This window comes from Tachyglossus aculeatus, chromosome 22 (genome assembly GCF_015852505.1).
Source record: "Tachyglossus aculeatus isolate mTacAcu1 chromosome 22, mTacAcu1.pri, whole genome shotgun sequence".
NCBI lineage: Eukaryota > Metazoa > Chordata > Mammalia > Monotremata > Tachyglossidae > Tachyglossus > Tachyglossus aculeatus.
The window spans coordinates 21,386,105-21,398,313 of NC_052087.1; the positions used below are offsets into that span (position 1 = coordinate 21,386,105).

A 12,209-nucleotide genomic window follows, 5' to 3' on the forward strand; every position below is an offset into this window, starting at 1 on the left:
AGAATTAAAGCTCTATGCACATAATTAACAAAATGAATAGTAAATATGTACAAGTAAATAAATAGAGTAATAAATCTGTACAAATATATATACGGAGAAGAAGTGTGTCTCAGTGGAAAGAGCATGGCCTTTGGAGTCAGAGGTCATGGGTTCAAATCCCTGCTCCGCCAATTCAAGCGCTTAGTACAGTGCTCTGCACACAGTAAGTGCTCAATAAATACGATTGAATGAATGAATGAATTGTCAGTGGCTGTGTGACTTTGGGCAAGTCACTTCACTTCTCTGTGCCTCAATTCCCTCATCTGGAAAATGGGGATTAAGACTGTGAGCCCGCTGTGGGACAACCTGATCACCTTGTAACCCCCCCCCCCCCCCAACGCTTAGAACTGTGCTTTGCACATAGTAAGAGCTTAACAAATACCATCATTATTATTATTATTTTATACAAGTGCTGTGGGGAGGGGAAGGAGGTAGTGGGAGAATGGAGCCGCAGCATCCTCTGCGGCTTTGCGTGTCGGAGACCTTCAACTTCCTGAAATTGTCGAGTTGGATTTGAGTGCGTGACTGTGTATATGTGTGTGTGTGTGTGTTTTCCTCCCCTTAGGGGGGTTGAGGGTGAGAGGAGAGAGGCTGCGGGGAGAGGTCCTGCCGCGTTGCACACACAGCAGCAGCAGCAGGAGGAGGAGGAGGCAGCGAGGCTACAGAAGGGAAAACTGATCGGCAGCCGCGAGCCCCCGGGAACTTTTGCTTCCCAAGAGGAGGAGGAGGAGGAAGAGAAGCCTGGACGGCAGCCCTGCCCCGGGGTGGGGGGCGAGCTCGGAGCCGAGCGGAGGCGCACCCTCCTCTCTCTCTCTCTCTTTCTGTCTTCCCTCTTTCTCTCCCTCCCGGGAGGAGAAGCACCAAGCAGCTCGGGAACCCTGGCAACGGTGAGTGAGCCCCCGAAGGGGCAGCGACCCCACACCTGGGGGCTGCTTTGTGCGGGACGGAGGGAAGGAGCACGTGCGGGGGAGCCCGCGCCCGCCTGTTGATTCCCCGCAGAGATGTCTCCGGCACGGGGGACGGGGGCGGATTTGGGGACGGTTTCCATCGGGAAGACCCCCTCCTTGGGGAGAGGAGAGGGGGCAGATCGCGGACTGGGGGTGGGGGGCGTGTGGGTCTGTCTGTGTCCGTGGGTGGGAGGGAGGGTCGGGGTGGAGGTCCACCGGGGGGGCTGGGACCCACAGGTCCAAAGGGGCGCGCCTCTTTCTTCGTCTAAGGGATAAATACGAGCCCCCCCCCACCTCCTTCGGGAGGGGACAGGGGCTGTTCCAGGGGAGAGGCAGCGCCCCACGGCGTCCATCCCTCTGCCTGTTCACACAGAAGGGATGGGTGTGTGTGTGTGTGTGTGTGTGTGTGTGTGTGTGTGTCTTGGGGGGGGGCTGCCCATTGTCTTCCCCCCGCCCGCTCGCAGTCCTCCTCCAGTTTTCTCTCGACCCCCGGCCCACGTCCTCCCCCGGGCCTGGAATGCCCTCCCTCTGTCCATCCACCAAGCTAGCTCCCTTCCTCCCTTCAAGGCCCTACTGAGAGCTCACCTCCTCCAGGAGCCCTTCCCAGACTGAGCACATTCCTTCCTCTCCCCCCGTCCCCCTCTCCATCCCCCCATCTTACCTCCTTCCCTTCCCCACAGCACCTGTATATATGTTTGTACATATTTATTGCTCTATTTATTTATTTTACTTGTACCTATCTATTCATTTTATTTTGTTAGTATGTTTGGTTTTGTTCTCCGTCTCCCCCTTTTAGACTGTAGAGCCCACTGTTGGGTAGGGACTGTATATGTTGCCAACTTGTACTTCCCAAGCGCTCAATAAGTACGATTGATTGATTGTGCATATTTATTACTCTATATATTTATTTATTTTACTTGCACCTATCTATTCTATTTATTTTATTTTGTTAGTATGTTTGGTTTTGTTCTCTGTCTCCCCCTTCTAGACTGTGAGCCCACTGTTGGGTAGGGACTGTCTCTATAGGTTGCCAGCTTGTACTTCCCAAGCGCTTAGTACAGTGCTCTGCACACAGTAAGCGCTCAATAAATACGATTGATTGATTTTTGCGCAAAGCTGGTGTCCCTGGCGGGGGCTGCTGAGCAAAACCCGGACCCCCAACGTCCCCCGAGACCCCCTATGAGAGGGGCGAGGGAAAACCCCCAACCAAGCGCTTAGTGCAGTGCTCCGAACACCGTAAGCGCTCAATAAATATGATTGAATGAATGAACTAACGGATGGCCCCTCCCTGGCCTTCGCTCCCACTCAGCCCCATCCCGCCCCCCCCCCCCAGTCCAACCGTCCCTGCCCCCCATCCCCGCCCCAGGCCCCCGGAGTCTCCCGACGCTCCCGAGTGTCTCTACACTCCCCCAAGACCCTCCCACCAAGAGCTTTTCGAGTCCCCAGCCTCCCCCAGTCCAGATCTCGCCGGAAAAGAAAACATCATCTCTGCAGCAAACTGGACTTGGGGCGGGAGTTTGGACGATCCGTGTTTCGTCTAGGCGAGTTCCGTGCAGGAACGTTATAAAACCGGGATAACGATGGGATGGCTCCCCCACCTCCCTCCTCCCAGCTCCCAATCATATGACCCCCTCCGTTAGTGGCTCTGCCCTTAGTCTCCTTTTTGTTTGTCAGCATAAATCCCGAGCTTATTTATAGACTACGTTGCAATTCTGCGGTGTGGAAGGTTTCAATTACATTGAGTGCCCCCCCCCCCCACCCATCCCCACCATATGACTAAACACACAGTATCTGTCTTGCTAAATGCCTTGTGTGCTGCAGGGTGAGATTCCCATGGAAAGTCCTGCATTAACAGAGCAGGATCTGGAATTCATCCCGGGCTGCGTAATAGCCCATGGGTCAAAGTTATGGAGCCTGGATGTTGCCCATTCCGAGCCTCACACTGGGGTCAGGGGTCAGGGAGAGCCCTACCTGACTTCCTGGAGTAAGAGTGTTAAGTAGGGTAGTGAGTAATGGTATTTGCATAAGTGCTATAGTGTCCTTTCATGCAAGGAGCATGGGCTGGGAGTCAGGAGACTTGGGTTCCAGTGCCAACTTTGCCACTGGTTTAATATGTGAATTGGGCGAATCATTAAACCTCCCTTGGTCTTAGTTTCTTTGTCCGTGAAATGGGGATAAGATTGGCACAGCGCACCCTCCGCTCCTCTGCCGCTAATCACCTCACCGTGCCTCGTTCTCGCCTGTCCCGCCGTCGACCCCTGGCCCACATCATCCCCCTGGACTGGAATGCCCTCCCTCCGCACATCCACCAAGCTAGATCTCTTCCTCCCTTCAAGGCCCTACTGAGAGCTCACCTCCTCCAGGAGGCCGTCCTAGACTGAGCCCCCCCTTTCCTCTTCCCCTCCTCCCCCTCCTCCCCCTCCCCACCTTACCTCCTTCCCCTCCCCACAGCACCTGTATATATGTATATATGTTTGTACGTATTTATTACTTTATTTATTTATTTTATTTGTACATATTTATTCTATTTATTTTTTTTGTTAATATGTTTTGTTTTGTTCTCTGTCTCCCCCTTCTAGACTGTGAGCCCATTGTTGGGTAGGGACCGTTTCTATGTCTTGGCAACTTGTATTTCCCAAGCACTTAGTACAGTGCTCTGCATGTGGTAAGCGCTCAATAAATACAATTGAATGAATGAATGAATGAAGGGACTGTTTGATCTGCTTATCTCGTATCCACCCCAGTGCTTGGCACAGAGCTGCAATGATAATGGTGGTACTTGAGCACTTACTATGTGCTCAGCACTGCGGTAAATATAATGCAGTCCTTGTCCCACACTGGTTGGCGTAAGGTGTAAGAGGAAGGGAGAACAGGTATTGAATCCCCATTTTACAGATGAGGAAACTGAGGTACAGAGAAGTCAAGTGACTTGTCCAAAGATACACAGCAGTCAGGTGGGAAAGCCAGAAGTAGAACTCAGGTCTCCTGACTTCCAGGCCTATGGTCTTTCCACTTCATAAATGCTATTTTATCATCAGTTACACATGTATAGTGTCTCTTGTGGGCTACCGGGATAGAGTACGGGCTTTGGAATCAGAGGTCATGGGTTCGATTCCCAGCTCTGCCAGGTGACTGCTGTGTGACCTTGGGTAGGTCACTTAACGTCTCTGAGCCTCAGTTACCTCATCTGTAAAATGGGGATTAAGACTGTGAGCCCCACATGGGACAACTTGATCACCTTGTACCCCCCCCCCCAGCGCTTAGAACAGTGCCCTGCACAGAGTAAGCACTTAACAAATGCTATCATCATCATCATCATCATTGTAGCCCCAGAAAGGGGGGAATATGGATCTAAGAGCTTGAACTGAGAGTTACAGTCACCATGCATGCTGGGCCTGCAGTTCCTCACTCCCCAGCCTGAGGATGCCCAAAATGGTACGAAGATGGATGCTGTGGGTCTTTATATTTCAGCGTGATCCTTCGCGGCCTGTCAGAGGCTAAGTTGTGGCAAGGCCAAAGGCAGATTGAAAAGCCATTAGTGAATAGGAATGGGGGAGAAGGAAGGAGGCTACTTATGGGTCTACCAACTGCACTCGTCCTCCGTTTTTGTTTTTCCTCTTTTGATGCCCAACTGCACACCTCTTTCCTTGCCAGTATTCCACATAGTTAATGGGAACAGGGCCAGCTTTTGAGGAATGGATAGAGGATTAACCAGGTCAAGAGGGTCACTTGAGGTAGTAAGACCACCGACAGACCATCACTCTCCCAATCTTCAAAGCCTGACTGTAATCCTATCTCTACAGGAAGCCTGCCCTGACTAATCTCTTATCTCTCCATCCTAGTCTCACTCCTTCTGGGTCATCTGTGCATTTAAATCCATACCCCCGAAGATCTTTGATACCCCCCCCCCCCCCAAGCTTCCCCCTACATACTATTTTAATGTCTGGGGCAGAGTCATCTATTCCTTTATACCATCCCAAATGCTTAATGCAATGCTTCACACATGGTAAGTGCTGAATAAATACTAAGTGGCTAAAACCAACTAATAGCCATTCTGGTCAGGGAGAATCAAAGCCTGTGTACTTAGAGCTGGACTTTCACTTAAAAAGATCCTCAAATTACTTGAGCAACAGTTTTTTTTTCCTTTTTCTATTCTTGGTTTATGGCTGGGTCTCTGCAAGGAAAGGAAAGAATTGAGGCAATTATCTCCATAATCCAGGCCAAGAGCAAATACCTAGAATAGGTTAGTGCATGAATTCTATCTTTGAGCTCTTGTAAAAGAAAAGTGTGTGCTTAAGTAAGTATTCCTTGACCTCCTTTACTTTTCGGTAGTGACAGGAACTGCTCTTCTTTAGACTACTCATCTTTTTTTTTTTAATGGTGTTTAAGTGCTACATGCCAAGCACTGTACTAAGCACTGAGGTAGATATATGATAATTTGGTTGAACACAGTCCTTGTCCCAATGGAGCCTCACAGTATCAATCCCCATTTTCCAGATGAGGTAACTGAGGCATAGAGAAATTAACTGACTTGCCCAAGGTCGCACAGCAGAAAAGTGGCAGAGCTGGGATTAGAACCCAGGTCCTTCCGACTCCCAGGTCCGTGCTCTGTCCACTAGGTTATGCTACTTCCATACTTATATCTCTTTAGGCATAAAAGCATTTCCCGCCAAGGATCTTCCAGAAACTGCAGAAATACATTCGGCCACTCTGGTAAGTTAGGTTCACTAACTAAAATGCAACCCACTCTAGGTGAAGAGCCATCAGTTTTTAGCAGCACAAAGCAACAGGAAAGAGCAAGACCTTAGAAACAACATGAGGACTGTAATTATTTTATTATAAGTGGGCTAAGGGAAACTGCCTATCACCAATTTTGTGAACGTCCCTTACTGTGGCTTTTCAAAGACTTTCTTTCCCTGACCTCATCTAGCGTCCCTGAATTTATTTTTCTCATTTCACCTTTGTTACCTTTTAACCTTCATTTAGGTTGGTGTTGGGTATCCTTTAAGGATGATATTTCTGGTGAGTGGACTTTTCCAGTAGTAATAATAATAATAACAATGGTATTTTTAAATGCTTACTATGTGCCAAGCACTGTGTTTAAGTTAAGTACATACTTAGGCAGATCTGAAAGGCCAGTAAAGTGATAGACAGCCTTATAAGTAATAATAATGATAATAATAATAGCAATAAATGCAATAAATACACCAATAAAAACAATAAGACCTTTAATTTCTAGGTAACTTATTGTTCCAGTATGCTTTCCCATTAGCTCATGTCATTTTCACAATGATCCTATGAGGTGAAAAAGGGCAGATATTATTATCCCCATTTTTCAGATCAGAAAATGGGTCCAAGAGAGATTAAATGAATTGCCCATGGACCCAAGGAAGACAAGTGGCAGAGCTGGGCCTGGAACCTGGGACCCCCAGACCCTACTCTTTGGCCTGTGCCTTTTTCATTGTTACACTCCCTCCTCAAACCAACTCTAACCACAAAGGTTTCACCTGCTCTTTCACACTTACCAGCATCAAAGACATGAGGGCAAAACCTGTCTCGAGCCTAAAGTACAGTAAGGCTTATTTTATATTTTCAGTATTTTTTGCAGTGGTTCAAAATTGAATGATTCCCATTTTTATTCCAGTTTTTACTTGTTCAGTGAAAAAATAACGACAAAAACCCCCCATCCTAGATTCATTTCTAGGGGTCTGTGCTGCTTTGGTGGCTCAGAATACCAAAAGAAACAAGATGGGGGAGACAGGTGGGTTTTTCAAGGTGGGTTCTTTCTGTCTCAATCAATTGATAATACTATTTATTAGGATCCTCTAATGTGAAAATCCATGAACTGAGTGCTGGGGAGAGCCCAGGGACATTAATTAAGTCATCTTCCATGGCCAATAAGAGCCTCACAGCCTAATGGGAGGTTGTAGGCATATGGAACAAAAACAACAGGTCATATCAAATCAGAAACAACAACCGTCAAAAGTTCATTATGGCCTGGAGTAAATGAGCATTGTCGTGCAGATACTTTATCACTTCAGTTAGGCCAGCCTACCACAGGTTTGCAGCATTCAAAATGTTGAGACTGCCAAATTTGGTTCCGCCTCCCACAAAATGATCATGTGGGACATAGATTTGAAATAATGGATTTTTTTTTCTCATCAAAGCCACCAATTTCAGAGTCTTTCATAATCATCTCCTTTTGGGGGCTTGGGAAAAGCCCATTTCTTGTTACTCGGTGCAAGTGGATGTGGAACGAATGCATGAGTATGTTTAAGACAAGTCTTAAAATACTCTCTTACTACATCTGTAAACCTAACTCTAATGAGCTAGGGGTGTAAACACCTTAATATTTTGATTCTTCCTCTCTTCCCAATTGAGTATTCCATTCCTTTTAATACCAAGGGGAGTTATGCAAACTTTTTGGTAGACAATTTAGTTAAAGGTTTGTGGGAGTCTTTAATAACTTATCCCAGCTATGCAACTTGACTTTTTAAGGTATGTGAGTTTCTCTTTGCTCTTGTTCAGTTTACCTTCTTTATGTGGGTAATATTTGTTTTGTGAAGAGGACAGAAAGAATTCACACTGATTTTTCCCAGTGCTGTGTCCTTTTCATAATGCAGACCTCCAGTTCACGAACATCCAGTTTGCAGTCCTTGTGGATAGAAGTCCGTTCTTCCAAATTCTTAGATGTGGGAAAGTGGCAAAATACTTTGAAGAAATGTTTCCCACAGTGTGGTCCTGGGCCCCTCCATGGTTCCCCTAGGGTTTGTAAAGCTGCTGGAGAACGGGAGAAATCAAGGACTGTGTTGGAGGGACAAGCAGAGACTGGAGATGTTCCTCTGGAGAGTTCTGACAATTGGTCCTTAGGGGAAAGGAAGGAGAGTGGGTCACGAAGTGATGTGGGCTGGCAGGGGAAGAAACAACAGTGTCAAACTCCTGAATTTTTTGAAACGAAAGAATTTCAAAGTGCCTAAACAATATCAGTTTAGTGAATGGGATCCTTCTCCTTTATTCATTCATTTACTGGGATAGTAAGCAACAGTAGGTTGGGAATGTATGGCTCTAGCTTCGGTGTGCTTAAATTCATATAAATGAACAGCTGGCATAATCTTTTTCATTTTAATTGGACATGGTCTATTGAGATAACAAGGCACCTAATCTGTATTTTTATCTCCTTTCCACATACTCTGTCAGTATATGGTCCATGGAGCTCAATCCTTGAATTTCTAAGGTTCATTTAAGAAAAAAAATTCAAAGGTTAGTGATGATCTAAATTGGATTAAGTCCTGCCTAACAGTGTTTAAAGAAATCTTGCTTGCTCTCTAATTGCCATCAACTTGGATTTAAATGGTCCATTAAATTTAAGTTGACTCTTTTCCCCCATTGATGCAAGTGGTATGTGTATATTAATCAAATGAGGGCCCCCTCCCCCCGCCCCGCCACTTCAAATCCTGACTTTGCGTAGTCGGATAATGAATGGTATCATTATAAACTTGTCTCATTTAAAAAATAACTTCACCTAATTTGCCTGTCCCTGCCTGTTCTAGGAAACTAAATCTCAATGTAATTCTATCTGACAAACTCAAAGGCAACTTTGAATTTGGAGCGGATGGTGCGTATTTCCGTGATAGGGTTCATGATTCACTGTGTCTCAAAAGGGGGAGCACTTAAGGTGAGTGGTTACCTTTGCTGGTTTTTGAGGTCTGAGACTGGATCTTGTTGTTCTCAATGATAGGCAATGCCTTTCTCCTTTGAAATAAATCAGAGAGGATAGCATATACAGGCCTGACACAGGCCTCTTTTTTTGTTTAAGGAATAGCAGCAGTGAAGCCCACCTAGGAAGCCTGGTCTAGAGGTCAACTTTTCAACCAAGGATCTGATTGAATTTAATTGTTACCTTTAATTTGTTTGCTCTATTATTATCCTTCATATCCTACCACCAAAACTGTTGCAAGCTTCCTCTCCCGTAGCCCTCTCTTTCATTCACATTAATGGCACTCAGATATTGGGAAGCAGCATGGCCTAAGAAACAATATAGGCTTTTTAAAAATGGCATTAATTAAGTGTTTACTATGTGCCAGGCACTGTATTAAGTACTGGGATAGATACAAGTTAAATCAGGTTGGATACAGTCCATGTCCCACATGGGGCTCACAATCTTAATCCCCATTTTACAGATGAGGTAATTGAGGAACAGAGAAGGCAAGTGGTTTGCCTGAGGTCACACAGAAGACAAGGGCAGGGCCAGGATTAGAACCTAGGTCCTTCTGACTCCCGGGCCCAAGCTCCATCCTTTAGGCCAGGCTGCTTCTTCTTGTGGGCAGGGAACGGTTCTACCAACTCTGTTATATTATACTCTCCCAAGTACTTAGTACAGTGCTCTGCACACAGTAAATTCATGGTATGTAGTATTGATTCTAATTCTGGGCTTGCCACTTGCCGGCCAAATGACTTGAGTAAATTACTTAACTCCTCTGTGCCTCAGGTACCTCATCTGTAATATGAGGATTAAATATCTGTTAATCCATCAATTAGTGGTATTTGTATGGTGTGTGAGTTTACACAGCTAAGACCCCAAAATCCGAAGGGTGGGTAGGGAAGAGAGCAATTATACTTCAACTTTGAAGATCACTTTGAGAAGCAGCATGGCCTAGTGGATAGAACATGGGGTTGGGAGTCAGAAGGGAAACTGAGCCCCACTTGAGATAGGGACTGTGTCCATTTTGATTTGCTTCTATACACCCCAGTGCTTAGTACATTGCCTGGCACCTAGTAAGCACTTAACAAGAACCATAATTATTATTATTATTATCACACCGTACACACTAGGTGTAACTATTTCCAGCAACCCAATGGAAGCAAAAGAGAAACAACTTAGTCTAGTGGATAGAGTCTGGGCTTGGGAGTCAGAAGATGTGGGTTCTAATTCTGCCTCCAGCCCTTATTTGCTGTGTAACTTTGGGCAAGTCACTTAACTTCTCTGTGCCTCAGTTACCTCATCTGTAAAATGGGAATGAAGACTGTGAACCCCACGTGGGACAACATGATCACCTTGTATCCCCCCAGTGCTTAGAACAGTGCTTCGCACATAGTAAGTGCTTAACAAATGCCATTATTATTATTACTTATAAGTGCTGTGGGGCTGAGGGTGGGGTGCTTAAAGCTACACATCCAAGTGAATAGGTGACAAAAGGGAGAGGGAGTAGGAGAAAAAAGGGTTTAGTCAGGGAAGGCCTCTCGGAGGAAATATAATTTTGATAGGCTTTGAAGGTGGTGAGAGTGGAGTTCCAGGCCAGAGGCAGAATGTGGGCAAGGGGTTGACGGCGAAATACATGTTATCGAGGTACACTGAGTAGGTTGGTGTTGGAGTGAAGTGTGTGGGCAGGGTTGTAGTGAGAAGTCAGAGAGCTAAGCTAGGAGGAGACAAGCTGATTCAGTGCTTTAAAGCCAATGGTGAGAAGTTTCTGTTCGATGTTGAGGTAGGTAGGTAACTATTGGAGGTTTTTGAGGAGAAGGGAGATCAATCAATCAGTCAGTGGTATTTACTGAGCACTTACTATGTGCAGAGCACTAGACTTAAGTTCTTGAGAGAGTCTGATATAACAGAGTTGGTAGAAATGTTCCCTGTCCACAGGGAGCTTACAGTGTAGAGATGTGAACTGAGTTTTTTGGGGTTTTTTTGTTTTTTGGGTTTTTTTTAGAAAAATGATCTGGACAGCAGAGTGAAATATGGACTAGAGTGGAGAGAGACAGGAGGCAGGGAGGTCAGCGAGGAGTCTGATAGAATAGTCAAAGTGGAATAGACAAATGCTTGGATCAATGTAGTAGAAGTTTGTGGGGAGAGGAAAGGGTGGATTTTAGTGCTGTTGTGAAGGTAGAATCATCAGGATTTTGTGACAGATTGACTTTGTGGAAGTCGAGGTCAATGCCAAGGTTATTGACTTGTGAGACACAGAAGATAGTGGTGTTGTTTACAGTGAAGGGAAAGACAGGGAGACATGGTTTGGGTGGGAAGATAAAGTGTTCTGATTTGGACACGTTTAGTTTGAGGTGTCGGCGGAACATCTAATTAGAGATGTCCTGAAGGCAGGAGGAAATGTGAGAGTTAAGAGAAGGGGAGAGGTTAGCACTGGAGATGTAGATTTGGAAATCATCCACGTAGAAATGGTAGTTGAAGATATGGGAGCAAATGAGTTCTCTGAGGGAGTGGTTGTAGGTGAAGAACAGATGGGGACCCAGAATGAGCCTTAAGGGACTCCCACCATTAGAGGCTGGGGGTAACAGAGGAGGCCACGAAAGAGACTGAGAAGGAGCAGTCAGAAAGACAAGAGGAGAACCAGGGGAGGACGGTGTCAGTAAAGCCAAAGTTAGGTAATGTTTCCAGGATAAGGGGGTGACCCACAGGGTCAAAGACAGCTGAGTGGTGGATTGGATGGAGTAGAGGCTGTTGGATTTGGCAAGCAGAGGTCATTGGTGACCTTAGGGCAGTTTCCATGAAGTGAAGCCAGATTGGAGGTGGTCGAGAGAATTGGAGGAGAGGAAGTAGAGGCATCAGGTGCAGACAACTTGCTCAAGGAATTTGGAGAGGAATGGTAGAAAGGAGATGGAACAGTAACTGGAGGGAGCTATGGCGTCAAGAGGTTTTTTGTTGGGTTTTTTTTCGGTTAAGATCTATATGAGCGTGTTTGAAAGCAGTGAGAAAGAAGCCATTAGAAAGTGAACTGTTGATGATTGTAGTTGGGGAGAGGAAGAGGGAGGAAACCAGTGTTTTGATGAGGTGCGAAGGGTTGGGATCAGAGGCACAGTGGAGGGGGTAGATTTTGAGAGGAAATGTCCGTCTCCCCTGTAGACTGTAAGCTCATTATGGGCTGGGCATGTGGCTGCTAATTCTGTTGTATTATACTCTCCCAAGTCTGGCTCAGTGGAAAAGAGCACGGACTTTGGAGTCAGAGGTCATGGGTTAAAATCCCGGCTCCGCCAATTATCAGCTGTGTGACTTTGGGCAAGTCACTTGACTTCTCTGTGCCTCAGTTCCCTCATCTGTAAAATGGGGATTAAAACTGTGAGCCCCCCATGGGACAACCTGATCACCTTGCAACCTCCACAGCACTTAGAACAGTGCTTGGCACATAGTAAGTGCTTAATAAATGCCATCATTATTATTATAGTAAGTGCTTAATAAATATGATTGATATGTTCTCTTGAGATATAATAATAATC

General features: G+C 46.0%; 1 protein-coding gene across 1 annotated transcript in view; it reads left to right on the forward strand.

Moving 5' to 3' along the window:
• The first annotated feature begins 849 nt into the window (after positions 1–849).
• PRR5L (proline rich 5 like) overlaps positions 850–12,209 on the forward strand; it is a 76,329-nt gene continuing 64,969 nt past the window's right edge. Inside the window, 1 exon segment of the mRNA XM_038765091.1 lies at positions 850–926. The gene's annotated coding sequence lies outside the window, so the exon portion shown is untranslated.